This window comes from Podarcis erhardii, assembly GCF_964252035.2.
Source record: "Podarcis erhardii genome assembly, chromosome: 1".
Taxonomy (NCBI): domain Eukaryota; kingdom Metazoa; phylum Chordata; class Lepidosauria; order Squamata; family Lacertidae; genus Podarcis; species Podarcis erhardii.
The window spans coordinates 127,504,988-127,515,960 of record NC_138497.1 but is presented as its reverse complement, the minus strand read 5'-3'; positions in this window follow the sequence as shown (position 1 = coordinate 127,515,960).

Genomic DNA, 10,973 nt, shown 5'->3' with positions numbered 1-10,973 from the left:
CAGCCGGGACTTCAATCGCCCGTCAACCGGACCATGACATCCAGTGCTACACTTCTAGAGAAAGAGGTGCCAGAACTCACTGTGAATGCCTCCCTTGTTCTCTTATAACAGCAATGGTACCCACCCAAGAGGTGCCCATAATGAGTTCCGGCAAGTTGCGGTTGAAGTGCCCTGGACACGTCCTATTCCATGCCCTCCAACATTTCTCCAATGAAAATAGGGACATCCTAAGGAAAAGCAAAGGGACGCGGGTGGCGCTGTGGTCTAAACTACTGAGCCTTGGGCTTGCCGATCAGAACGTTGGTGGTTCGAATCTCTGCGACGGGGTGAGCTCCCATTGCTTGGACCCTGCTCCTGCCCACCTAGCAGTTCGAAAGCACATCAAAGTGCAAGTAGATAAATAGGTACCACTCCAGCGGGAAGGTAAACAGCATTTCCATGTGCTGCTCTGGTTCGCCAGAAGCGGCTTAGTCCTGCTGGCCACATGACCCGGAAGCTGTACGCTGGCTCCCTCGGCCAATAAAGCGAGATGAGCGCCACAACCCCAGCGTCGTCTGAGACTGGACCAATGGTCAGGGGTCCCTTTACCTCAAGGAAAAGCAAGACATTCCAGGATCAAATTAGAAACTGAGATGGCTTCTGTAAATCTGGGACCGTCCCTGGGAAATAGGGACACTTGGAGGGTCTGTATGCTTGGTTCAGCAGCCGAATACTGCAATTGCTGACAGGAGTGAGACCCTGCCAGCATATAACAGCCCTGCTCAGAGTTCTGCGGTAGCTGCCAATTTGTTATCAGGCCAGCGTTGCTATGAGTCTATCAAGCCGCTAGCAACCTGAGAACAGTTTACTTTGAAGGATCACCTTATCCCATATGCACTCACTCAGCCACTCCAGTCTGTGCAACAGGCACTTTTGCAAAAGCCTCAGGATGTTCATTTCGCACTTGCAAGCGACCAGCCTTTTAGCGTGGCGACTCCTCACCCCATTGACATTAGGCAGGCTTCCTCTCTGCATGCATTCCTTTCGGTGCCAGTTTAGGCAAGCCTACCCAAACACGCAAAGTCGATGTGTATTGTAATCTGCAATTTAAGCCTAAATTGTATACTTTTAAGTGTTGGCTTCATTTATGGTTTTTTTTCCTAATAAACTAGTTTCCAAGGTGGGTTTTCATTGACAGTTTTTATGTGTATTTTATATTCTTTGCAAACCACTTAAAGCAGCGGTTATTGGAGTTCCCCCCGCACGCACAGAGCCCACTTGAAACCCATTGAGGACCACTTTAAAATGTTTTGCTTGTTGCATCAATTGTATGGCTTGCTGTGCTAGATGCTGTGTGTGTTTATGTGTTTGCAGGAGGAGGCCTTACAGGTTTGCTTTCGATTTATTGTTTGTATTGTGTTCATGTTTTGTATTTTTTATGTTGTGAATCACCCTGTGATCTTCAGTTGAAGGGTGGTATAAAATTAAAAACAAGAAACAAAACAAACCAACTGTATGAAATTTATAAGCACACCACCTCAATGAAACTCACGGACCTCTGATCAATTGAGGACTCTGGGCTTACCATATTTTTCGCTCCATAAGAAACACTTTTTTTCTTCCTAAAAAGTAAGGGGAAATGTCTGTGTGTCTTATGGAGTGAATGCGTGGTCCCTGGAGCCAAATTGCCCAGGGGCAAAAAGCAGATCATGCCCTTTTTTTTTGGAAGAGGGAAGTGGGTGTTGAAAGAAAGCCGCTGATCGTTTGCCGATCAGGGAGAGAGATAAGGGACGATGGAGATAAAGGAGGTTGCCTGGGAGGGGGGAGGTAAAGACAGCAAACTTGCAAAGGGGGGAAACAGGAAGACTAAAACAATAAGGAGAGAAATTAGAAGAAAAGGAGGAGCAAAAAACTGCTCCAGCTAGGGAAAAGACACTAAGGCAAACAAGAGGGAAGGGAGTGTTGAAAGGAAACAGCTGATCGGTGGGATCGGATGAGAGATAAGAGACACTAGCGGAGGCTGCCTGGGAAGGGGGAGGTAAAAGCCCATGGATCCTCAGGATTTTTACATTGGGTCACCCCAAATTTACCCCAAATTCACTATCAGATCACATAGCATGTCCATGGCTGCAGCCTGCACCAAAAAAATCACGCACCCACTGTTGTGTGGGGCCGCAATGGTGCAAAAACGTGGTTACAAAGCACGGATCCACTTGGATCCTCAGGATTTTTGCATTGGGTCACCCCAAATTCACCATCAGATCACATGTCTGTGGCCACAGCATGAAACACAAAAATCATACATCCACTGTTTCGTTCAGAATATTTTTTTTTCTTGTTTTCCTGTTCTAAAAACTAGGTGCATCTTATGGTCAGGTGCATCTTATGGAGCGAAAAATATGGTAATAGGTTTGATAGCACAATGCCCAGTTGGGGCAGAACAACCCTTGCTCAGAAACTGCAAAGATTCTGTGTCATTTAGCTCTCTCTTCTTTCCCCGGTGAGAATGCCATTCCTTCTTCCCACATCACGATGCTTCTTGCCAGTTCCACCCACACTCAACAGAGTGCTGCTTGTGAAGTCACCAGGAATGTGATTGGAAGATGACTTCGAACACTGGCAGAAACGTGTGGTGAGGTGTGCTCCTTGAGATACCTTGGTCAGTGGCAGACTGTTGGGGAGTGGTGGAAACTGGCTGACCAAGAGTCTCTCCCCCCCCCCCTGGGAAAGCACAGAGGGAGAGAATTTGGATCCTAGTGGTGGGAAACTGGCCACACCCCAGAGGAGAAGAAGAGATCTTTCCCAGTCTAATTAATTCCAGAAGGTTCTGGAAGCTTCTCTGTGTGAAAGAAACAAGCAGAAGGTTCATGATGTTTGGGTTATTCCTTCAGAGAAGCTGAGTACGGCTGGCTTAAACTGGTTCTCTTATCTCTTCTGTCAAGGTCATGCTGACTATAATACAGTGGTACCTCGGGTTAAGAACTTAATTCGTTCTGGAGGTCCGTTCTTAACCTGAAACTGTTCTTAACCTGAGGTACCATTTTAGCTAATGGGGCCTTCCGCTGCTGCCGTGCTGCTACTGCACGATTTCTGTTCTCATCCTGAAGCAAAGTTCTTAACCCGAGGTACTATTTCTGGGTTAGCGGAGTCTGTAACCTGAAGAGTCTGTGACCCGAGGTACCACTGTAGTAAGGCCAGAAGGAGCCTGGGTTTCGCTTTTCTCTTTCTATCTCTTTTCCTTCTGGTGTGGTGTTCTGTACATATTTTGCTTAGTGTTAAGGTTTAGTCTTAGTATAAGTTATTGTAAGTTTAAATTAACTGGATTTCTTATGGACAGTGCCAATCCTGAATGTACTGGATTTGTGACCATTATGTTCATTTGCCTTCAGTAGCAGTAAAGCTCTGCTGGATGGCCTCTGGTCTATTTTGGGGGGAATCCTGCAACGTGTTTAAGTTTTTACTCTGCTAGCTACGTATATGTCGGAGTTCTGCTCTGGATTATTATTGAGTAGAATTAATGACACAGAGTACTGGAGGCTGGGAGCTTGAAGGATGATGAAGAGGAGGAAAACAGGCACAAAGCCCGCCACAGAGCCACTCTGACAACTTCTCTGCTGACAACCTGCTGCATGTCACCAAGCAGAGAGCCAAGCAGACACAGAAAATGTCTCTTGGGGGTTGCCATAGAACCAGGGAGGGGCATGACACAGAGGACTAGGGAGGAGAGGCCAGTCTAGACAGGAGCAACCCTTAGAAATCTCAGTGTGTTCTCTGTTCTGCTTCCTTAATAAAGAAACTAACTGTAAGTTAGCCGGTGTTTTGCTGTCTATCTCTGATCTGTGAATGACCTGTTCTCCTTGTCAGCTCCCTGACACAGGGCTTTAAAATTTCAGTGCAGCGCCAAAATTCGTCGCTCCACTGCTTGCCTCCCATTGTTTGTCATTGCTGTGCCACCCCCTGGCAGTGCCCTCTCAGCTCAGTACCCAGTGTGGCCGATCCAGTCGCCCTCCCCTACAGCCAGTTCTGCGCTGATCCGCAGGACACAACCCCTATTTCCCACTACAGACTCAAAATTGTCTTCCCCGTTCAGAGACTCAACATCATCTTTGTTATGTACTGAGTTGAATAGGATCCAAAATGCAGCAGTCTGATTCGTCCTCAAACAATAGGATTCAGAATGCAGCAGTCTGATTGGTCCTAGAACAATGCAGCAGTATGATTGGTCCGCAGGAGCCACCCAATCCAGCTCCAGGTGGAAGTGAGTCCACAACCTGATTGGCCTACAGGAGAATCCTGGAATTAGCCAATCACATGCAGCCCATTGTGTAAATAATGTATATAAAGCAGATATTGTGGGGGAACTTCCATTCCTCCTCACCACTATGAGCTGAATAAAGAGCATGAAATCCACTCTCGACTCCAAGTATATTTCAGTCTTCCTCTGCACCTTCCTTGGGGCGATTCCACCACTCTCCCTCATCCAGCCAGTGCCCGACACAAGGAAATATACTTTCCTCCATCAGATGGTGTAGGATAGCCTTCGCCAAGCTGGTTCCCCCCAGATGTTTCAAGCAACAACTTAATGTCACTTCCAGCCAGCATGGCCAACGATCAGAGATGGTGGAGAAAGTCTGGTCTGAAACATCTGAAAAGCACCAATATTGGTGTTGACTATGAGAAACGATTTGAAGTCAAGATCCAAATTCAACTTTGCCTGCAGCCTCATTGAGACCTATGTTTGTAGCATTTAAAATAGTAGACGCTTAAGTAGAATGCCTCATCACAGCCATTTCAACAAGCCTTTAGTTTTACCTACTTCCATAATTCCCGTCCCCCTTGCCCAGATTAGAGCTGGATTAATTATTAGGCTAATCATACCACAGAGTGAGATTTTTGGTCATTCTGACTGCTTTCCTTTGCCTTACTCCCCACCTTTCGTAATTATAAACAATATAATTGCTTCATCATGCATTAGACATACTGAGGTTGGCCGTGTATCTACAATTGCTACCAATTTTCCTTTCATTTTACCGCAGTTTGCGTCCACTTTCATTAGATTCATTCTAGCAAAACAATGCTTCTTGGAATGCCCAGCTCTTGACGAAAAGCACAGTAATAAGATACATTAGCATTTATGAGTAAATATTATTCATATAAAAAATCAATAAAGGATTCAACGCAGGGGCTAAATGTGACAAGTGGCGTAAAAACCACATTGCTGAGATACTTCTAAGATTACCAAATCCCATTTGCTCTTTCCAACCAAAGATCTAATCATTTTGCAGAAAGAGGGAAGGGGCAAAAATCGTCATCCACCTTAATATAGGGTTATCAGTTGTCCCCGGTTGCCGGGGACAGTCCCTGGATTTGCAAACCTGTCCCCGGGAAATGTGGCAGTGGCAGCCTCAGCAGCACAGAGCATAGCTGTCAATTTACAGATTTGAAAATAAGAGACCAGCAGCCTCGAAAATAAGGGATCAGCAGCCAAAATAAGGGATTTTAGTCAACTAACTGAAATACGAAGTTAAAAGGGACCAGAGAATTTTTGAGAGCAGCGCCGGTTTTTAGCCCTTCGTTTCCAGAGGTTGCTGCTCAAGACACCAGCTGATGAAACACTGCAATTAAATAACTACAAGCAGCAACTACTTTTCACGAAGTCCAAGCTACGAAGATGCTGCTGCAGTTCTGTATCTTTTCTCTTGTGCTCCATCTGCAGCTCTCAATTCCATCAGGTGGGGCTGGAGGAAGGGAGGGAAATAGCACCCAAAGTAAAGCCGCAGATCAGACCATCTATGCCAGTCTACCGCTAGGTCCTTCCCTTGTAGCCCTTGGAACACCTACCCACGTCTCCACCTCTTCCTCTCCCTCCTCTCTCTGAACTGCTTTCTCTATGGTTGCCCTCGCTCTCCTCTCAAGGCTCCTCAGCAATTCATAGGCCGCGCCAGGCTGCCCATCTCATCCAGGTCCTTTGGCGGCACAGCCTATTGGGAGTGGCAGCGACAGGCAGAGGTGAGGCCCCAGGCAGAGACTCTCAGTTCAGCAGCTGCGAGGAGGATGGCCTGCAGAAGGGCCCAAGGCTTCCGCCAGTCTCGGCGGAGAGGGGCACCCGGGGGCCGAGGCTGGTGAGAGGAGGCCGGGGGGGGGGGGCAGGCAGCCAAGCAACACAGTTGGAGCCTCCCTCCTCCCTGGCCGGCAGGGAGGGAGGGAGAGGAGCTGCTTCCTTTGAAACCCGGGAAATTTAAGGGACATCATCAGTAAGGGACAGCAGCGGGACACAGCGCTGGGATAAGGGACTTTCCCGCCAAATAAGGGACGGTTGGCAGCTATGGCCCGGAGCCAGCCTCGTAGCACAGTTGGCTCTGGCTGGCTTCAGGAGCTGCTCGCTACCACCGCCACTACTGAAGGGGCACCAGGGACGTCCGACGGTACAGATCTCCTGCCTCCTTCTCCCTTTGTTTTGACAGGCTCGGGAGTCACAGGCTCTATTGCACACCGTTGCCCATTTTTTAAAAAAGTATGCGCATTTATGTTTCACAGGGTGCGAAAGAAGAGCTTTGCACCTTTATAAAATATGCATGTGTGCTTGGGCCCAGGGTCTTTTGCCTCACCATCCCCACTACTGACTCCCTGTTGCTACTCAGCTTCAAAAAAAAAAAAAGTGTCCCCAGATTCATTGAAAATAATCTTGTAACCATACCTTAATACCATTTATTTTGCTTCTCAAGTGAAGCATGCAAAGTACTTTTAAGAAAGAATAAAAGGCCTTAAAATGGCTAGTATTTTTACTGAGACCTAAAGGAGTACAACGGGTAGGGACGCGGGTGGCGCTGTGGGTTAAACCACAGAGCCTAGGGCTTGCCGATCAGAAGGTCGGCGGTTCGAATCCCCGCGACGGGGTGAGCTCCCGTTGCTCGGTCCCTGCTCCTGTCAACCTAGCAGTTCAAAAGCACGTCAAAGTGCAAGTAGATAAATAGGTACCGCTCTGGCGGGAAGGTAAACGGCGTTTCCATGCGCTGCTCTGGTTCGCCAGAAGTGGCTTAGTCATGCTGGTCACATGACCCGGAAGCTGTATGCCGGCTCCCTCGGCCAATAAAGCGAGATGAGCACCGCAACCCCAGAGTCGGTCACGACTGGACCTAATGGTCAGGGGTCCCTTTACCTTTACCTTTACCTTTACCTTTAAAGGAGTACAAAAAAGAACTTGGGGGTTAACTATGCCCTTGGAAAAGAGGAGGGGGGAGTTCCCCTTGCAAACTGCACCACACCTTGTAAGAGCTTTTAAGAGCATTAGGCAAATGATCCATTGGGCATGCAAGTCCTGTACAATGTTCCCATCCCTTTCACCCCAACTTTCCCCACATTCAGGGCTGGATTAAGACCTTAAGCACTTAAAAGAAATTGGTGCCCCCGTATATGTCTAATCCAAAATATAAACAACAATAAACTGTAAAATAAGATTTTATTTTTCAAAATGAAGCAAAACTTACAGTAAAGTGGAAAACAATGTTTATTTTTGTATACTTCAACTTTATTTATATTGGGGAAAAAATTCCTCCTGCCTTTTCTAATTGCAAAGCTTTTCATCAGATCCTCAAAACTTATTTACGTAACATATCTGCTTCTATACTTAGTCGAGGTACGACATCCAGCCTGCCTTTTTGCATTGTTCTTCTGTTGGGGTTTTTAATATACTTCAAGAATATGAATGCTCATCTGATTAATCTGTGACCATTAATGTAAGAAATCTGGCAATGTAAAATTTATGTGGCGCTACCCTTCTCTCGTAGTGATGTATGGAAGTGAGAGCTGGACCATAAAGAAGGCTGATCGCCGAGGAAATGATGCTTTTGAATTATGGTGCTGGAGGAGACTCTTGAGAGTCCCATGGACTGCAAGAAGATCAAACGTATCCATTCTGAAGGAAATCAGCCCTGAGTGCTCACTGGAAGGACAGATCCTGAAGCTGAGGCTCCAATATTTGGCCGCCTCATGAGAAGAGAAGACTCCCTGGAAAAGACCCTGATGTTGGGAAAGATGGAGGGCACAAGGAGAAGGGGACGACAGAGGACGAGATGGTTGGACAGTGTTCTCGAAACTACAAACATGAGTCTGACCAAACTGCGGGAGGCAGTGGAAGACAGGAGTGCCTGGCGTGCTCTGGTCCATGGCGTCACGAAGAGTGGGACACGACTAAACGACTAAACAACAACACCCTTCTCGAGATGCCCTAAACACTGAAACTGCCTTCATCTGAAAGCACTCAGAAGCCTTCCGTCATCATTAGGAACCCTGATTGACAACTGATGGGGAGGACTAATAGGATGCTCAGCTAAATGCAATTATAACCCCTTCCCATTGAATGTGGGAAAGTGGAGGGGAGCAGTGCCTATGCCCTATAGCCACAACTTACCGTACTTTCCCGTGTATAAGACTAGGTTTTTTCCTTTAAAAACCATGTTAAAAAGTGTGGGTCGTCTTATACATGGGTAGTGCATAGGATGGACGTTTGATTGGTTGCTGCCGTGGATGTCAGCGGCTATTGTGCGTGTTATTGGTCGTCAGTGGGTGGTGTTGATTGGGCGATGCTGAGGCAATTGGGCATGCCATTGGCAGCTTCTGCCAGCGAGCAGACAGATGAGAAGTGGATTTTGTGGCGCATGCAGGTGGGCGATTTTCAGCATTCCCCCCTAGAGAAAGCTCAATAACCCTGGGTAATTACCCCCATTTTCTAAAATTTGAGTCCCCAGAAAACCTCTTATACATGGGGGCGTCTTAAACACAGAAAAGTCATCATTAACTCTACACTTCTTTGCTGACTGTGATGATGAAAAATAGTAATTTTCCTACTCATATTGAAATGCTGCCCCTCAGTGAGGCCAAACTTTCATCAGTAAAACACCACACACCCACATTCCATACTGCTTCACACATTAAGAACTCACTTCTGTCTGAGACTCAGGAAACACCATAACAGGAAATGAGGCTGCCATCAGGGGTAGCAATGGAACTGACGATTCACCATGCTAGAGAAGAAACTTAAAAATTTTAAATTTAGTTTCTTCTCCCATTAGATTCACAAAATGTTTAGGGGTATGCACACCCCTGCGTACCCCCAGGGGAAAAAAACACTGCTCTTATATATTCTTTGAACAGGTCTTATAACAGAAGGGCTATAGATTTGCACCATACTTTGACTAGCTTAGCAGTGCTGGATGAGATGAACCTTGGTGCCATATTTCTGATTCAAAAACAATTGCAGTTGGGCGGGAAAATCGCCATTTTTATTGACCCATTGATTTGCAGTTCCTCAACACTCCTCTTGATGCACCTTGTCAGAACACCTCAGGGAATTTAGTCCTCGAGTTTTGCTTCAGGTGAAATTCAGAAGCAACTCTAAGCTAAATATTTCCTTATCAAATTCACTTGGCACGTAATCTCTGCCTGCTTTCTGCACGGCGCTTTGGACTCCACTCAAGTAGCTCTTCCCCAATCCCCTTGCTAAAATAAGCAGGAAGCCTGAGGGAAAACTGAGCAGCAGAAGTCGTCTGGGTTGTGTTGCCAGAAGACATTGTCTCTCCCTACCCTCAGAAAGCCAGATTGGCATTGCCGCATGAAGTCCTGGCAGCAGTGCAGGAGCTAGATGGCAACCTGACAAAGGAGAGGCCGTGAGGGTAGACTGTGGAGACAGAATGGTGGTTGGGCATGGTAGCTCCAGTCAAGGTTTGCCAGTTTCCTTGAGGCTCTGGCTCAAGGCAGAGGAAGCCAAGCCTGGAAGTTAAGGGGTGGCCCCTGGGGTGGTAGGATGGGATGGAGGAACCTAGTGTAGACTGGGGAGGCCTGGCCAAATGGGCAGGGTATAAGTAATAAACTACCATTATCATAGACTAGAGAGGGCAGAGGATGGGCCCTTGGAAGTTCAGAGGGGAAAGCCTGACCATGTCTGGTGCCTTAGTGGTCGGTGGCCTGATGGGGATGGAGCAAGTACTTACAGGTATCAGGGAGGAGGAATGGTGGGGGGTGCCTCCCTCCTCCTGAACCTTCCCGAGAAGAGGAGGACAGTATAGATTTAGAACAGTGGTTTGCAGAAGGTCATAGTTCAGAGGCTGCAGAGGGGAGAAGCTGGGAGATACAGTGGTACCTCGGGTTAAGAACTTAATTCATTCTGGAGGTTCATTCTTAACCTGAATCTGTTCTTAACCTGAAGCATCACTTTAGCTAATGGGGCCTCCCACCGCTGCTGCACCGCCGGTGTACAATTTCTGTTCTCATCTTGAAGCAAAGTTCTTGACCCGAGGTACTATTTCTGGGTTAGCGGAGTCTGTAACCTGAAGCATCTGAAACCTGACGCATCTGTACCCCGAGGTACCACTGTACTGGGGGAGGAGTAGCAGGAAGAAGAAACACCAGGGGAGAGACAGCTGACAGGTGGTGTCTTTAGAAAGCATTCTTGACCACCCCACCCCCCGAAGAGTTATGTCCAGTTCGCAGGGTGTGATTTACTGCTGACCAGTGCCGGATTTACATATAAGCTAAACAAGCTATAGCTTAGGGCCCCACTCTCTTAGGGCCCCCCCCAAAAAATGTAAAGGAAAAAACTGGATGTACTTTTCCAAAATATAAGATAAAAAACAAATAAAATAAAACCTACATACAGCAACAGTGTTTTGTGTTGTGTGTTACATCCTGTGATGTAAGTCATGGGCCCCGCCTGCTAGCCTGCTCCCTAAAATATCACTGGTTTGCTCATTTCTATTTATAGGGTTCCTACATTCTGCATGGGCTGGTTGTATGGCAACATGTAGCATGCAGCTTCAGACTGAATGTAGGTCAAACTGTTGTACCAGTTCTCTAATCTTAAAGAGTGCTTGTAGACTGGTGATCAGGCAGCATAGACTAAGGGTATGAGTCTTATGCCTACTGATTGATTTCATGTAATACATAATTTATTTATTTTGACCCCATTATGGCTTTTGACACCTGTTAGGTCCATAAAT